Source organism: Zerene cesonia, chromosome 20 (assembly GCF_012273895.1).
Source record: "Zerene cesonia ecotype Mississippi chromosome 20, Zerene_cesonia_1.1, whole genome shotgun sequence".
NCBI lineage: Eukaryota > Metazoa > Arthropoda > Insecta > Lepidoptera > Pieridae > Zerene > Zerene cesonia.
In genome coordinates this window covers 8,788,942-8,792,983 of record NC_052121.1, presented here as the reverse complement: position 1 = coordinate 8,792,983, position 4,042 = coordinate 8,788,942, and positions in this window count along the sequence as shown.

Genomic DNA, 4,042 nt, shown 5'->3' with positions numbered 1-4,042 from the left:
AGAAACTCCCGCTGACTATACTAGTCCAGATAATTATGTAAAAGTAATATTTACAACTACAATGAATAATGGTGGGACTGGGTGGGTGGCGGATTTCATAGGTATTGTATAATATAAAGGTTCGTTTTTTTTTTGTTTATTTTAAAATTTTTGATCACATACCAATTAAAACAAATGTGTACCATAAATTGGTGAAACATTGTATCAATATTATCATCAGGAATAACATCAATATGTCACATGTATCTGTACATAATTTTTATGTATTTCAGTTAGATTATTATTATTTTTTTGCTCAAAGGCTTGTCTAAACATGACATTGAAGGTAATAAGGTTATTATAGTATTTCAAATTATCAAGAGATGTCCCACCAAGCATACAGTAAGCAACTTATCGCTGAAATTAACACGTCGCGTTGCGTCACCGTCCCTTAGAAATAATATTTAACAGATTTTTATTAATTTGTAATTATAATCGCAATTTGAAAGTGTACCACTACATAGTATTTAATAGTAATTTGTGAATAAGAAGTTATTTGGAATAAATGATCTAAATCAATTTGAGCTTTTTATTTTCTTTTTACGATTTAATTTTTTTTTATATTTCCTTGAAATTTTTATCTCTCTAGATTCTCTCCGTCTACCGTCACATGCACGGACGTTTGGTAGCGACACGCTCAAGGGAGTCCCCCCTTGACGGGGACCATGAACCTTGGCTTGGATTGTCGCATGAATGGAGGGGGTTGGTGGGGCCGTACTCGGTCGAGCGCTCACCCGGTGGGCGCGGGAATACGGAACAAGGGACCTCGTCTTTACTAGCGAAGACAGGGATCAGGTTACGGATGGTGTAGGTTGCCAAAACATTTTCCACCGTATGTTAAATAAACAACATGTTCATTGAAAAATGCAGTGTAAAAACAGATTTGTTGATAACATATAACAAAACTCCTTCCTAAACCGTTCAAGTAGAAATTTCAACCTTCTAATGAAAGGAATGAATTTTGACCTTTTCTCTACCACGGAACATCAATTAAAAAAACATATGGCTAATGCCTTTTTCAAGCATTGAATCTGCGGGATTATAATTCAAACGACGTTTAATTACATTATAATGCACAATGAAACGTGAAACAAATATGTGTGAAAACTTGTAATTGGCCTTATTCTCTTTTTTCATTTTACTACAATTGTACTTATAGCTGTAAGTTTTCTTTTAATTAAATAAATAAATAAATAAATAAATAAATAAATAAATAAATAAATATACATAAGCAGTGGGTCTATTGTTACTGTCACTATGAATTAATTAGTTTTAATTATTATTAGTTCATTTAAGATTATATTTATTTATTATGGAAATCCAACAGTTTTAACACTAGTACAAAAATATAAAAAAAAACATACAACATCAAAAATTGATACATATACAAGTGCAAAAACTTCTTACAGGCTAAAACCACATGCTATATGAAAAAAAATAGTTTAGAAGATTAATCAAAATATTAAATAATATCATACAATCCATATATTATATAAAAGAAAGTCGTGTTAGTTACACTATTTATAACTCAATAACGGCTAAACCGATCATGTTGAAATTTGCTACAGTGATAGTTTGAGATACTAGAAAGGACATAGGATAGTTTTTATCCCGGAAATCTAACGGGAACTGGACTTTTGCCGGTACACACCAGGTCTATCTTTCCTGCAACTACGCGGGCAAAGCCGCGGGCGAAATGCTAGTTTGAAAAATAAATATACATGTAAACATTTCATTAAGAAAAAGAGAGACTTAATCAATTACACATACACACAAAACGAGAACAAGATGATTTTAAAACATTTGTTACACATTATTTGACCCTAAGAGTAAAATTATAGCAAATAACAGGCACAATTAAATTATGATCCATTAAACATTGATTTTAAACAAAGTATCATATAAGTACATTAATTTGCACAGATACGTTATCATTTCAAAATTTAGAACGAATAAGGGTATAATTTATAATAAACATAAAAACCCATGTCATTTATGCATTAAATAATTGAGGGAAACATTATATAATTTACTATAACTATCTACATTTAGAGTTAAAGATAATCTGCTAATTGTTTGTTACGTGGGTACTCGGTTGGGACACGAAAAATTTTCAGACGCAATATGCCAGAACAATCAATTTTTATTCCTAAGGATTTTGATAAGAAATAACACATAATAGATATTAAACCGGATTGATAAAGAATGTATTTCAAAAAAGCGAAGACGTTCTCTGTAAATATCTGTTCGGCTTTCCCTTTATAAAAAGCCGGTCTCCAAACAATACTGCAGTATACCATGACACTTCGTACTAAGCTGTTATATAACAATATATTTGTACGCTCTCGGTCAAAATCCTATTTGGAACAAGGTTATGTTGTAAGGTTTATAAGACATAAAAACTAGTACTATTAGTTAATTTCAGTTACTTATGTTATTATAATAAGTATTATATGGAAAAATTCATTCATACATTAAATAACTCAACAATAAATACGTATATAAATACATAATTTTATAATGACTAAGGATCGAACCCAGACTTTGACCACAGATTCTTCAATATTAACTACCTTTAACTTATAGTATATAATTACGGCGTTAAACGGATCGTTAAAGTATGGCAAATTGTTTTTGAAAATAGATAGATACATTTGAAATTCAGTTAATGAAAAAAAAAAAACGATCTGGTGCGAGTTTTACTTGTACATGGAAGGTTCCTTACAAACGTCATTTATGTACTGTACACCAAACAATCTAGACAATATTATTTAGTCAATTTAATTCAGTCAGTAGCATGTTAATTAAGTTAGGTTCTGTTATAGGTTCGACTCACTTGTGAAACTTAAAAAATGCAACACAAGTACACAACATATAGCAACTGACTGATATAACACAGTTTTATTAAACAATACCTTTATTTTCTTCAAATAAATATGTTAGTTATGTTTCTATTCAAAATCAGGTCAAAAAAATTGATGTAGATCGTTTTGTATTCCTCTTTTTCTTAAAGAGTCTTCTCGGGAGATTGGCTGTTCATAACAACGATTTTTCCAAACCATTATATCCATTTGCGGCCAGGTCGTCTTCTACCTACATAGCGGCAACAGTATTGCATCATCTTCGAAAATTTCACTGTTTGACTATCGCGGTTTATGAGATGTGAGATACGGACGGACAGAGATAGAGCGACAGTCTTTAACTATCAACTCTCTTAATTTCAAGATTCTTAGCTTGTGCAGTACAGCCCAATTGTATTGCAAAATCTGTTCTTAGCGGACGTATACTAACCACTTAATTATATATTTTAAAGTTTATGTTTGAAAAAATAAAGAACTTCATATAAATTTGCGATTAGGCTGTCAATGTCTAGGGCCAAAATCACAAGCTTATTTATATTAGAGTAAAACTGTTAGATGTGTGCCAAGACATTACTACACTAAGGGAGTAGTACTCAGCCACTTCTCTAGTGTCTCTCCATTTCTTACCGACAAATATATACGCTGTGTCGTAAGCGTATGCAATTATTTTAGTGGTTAGTAAGGCTAATTGGTAGAGTTTGTTTACATAGATGTGGAAGATGAGGGTAGAGAGCAGGCTGCTTTGTGACATCAAAAGTAAATGTTAATAATTGGCTGATATGGTCCCCGATTTTGACACACTGGGCAAAGAAAATCTTGTAGCTTATACTCTGAGCCACGTATTCCGATTCTGTGTATTTGAGTTTACTGTCTATATTTTGTTGACACAGCATCTTCTGTGGATAATCCCTTACGAAAACTGAATTCATTACTGTTAATTATATTTGTTAAAATAATCAAGTCATTGCTTGTATATAATTATTTTTAGTATTTTAGAAAGACCGCCAAAACAGAAATCGGCTGGTTGCTATTCACACAGCCCATATATCCAGACTTGTAAACTGGATGCACAATTGCCTTTCTAAACGCTTCGGGAAAGATATCTTGGGAAAGAGCAATACTGCAGATGTAAGTAATGGAAG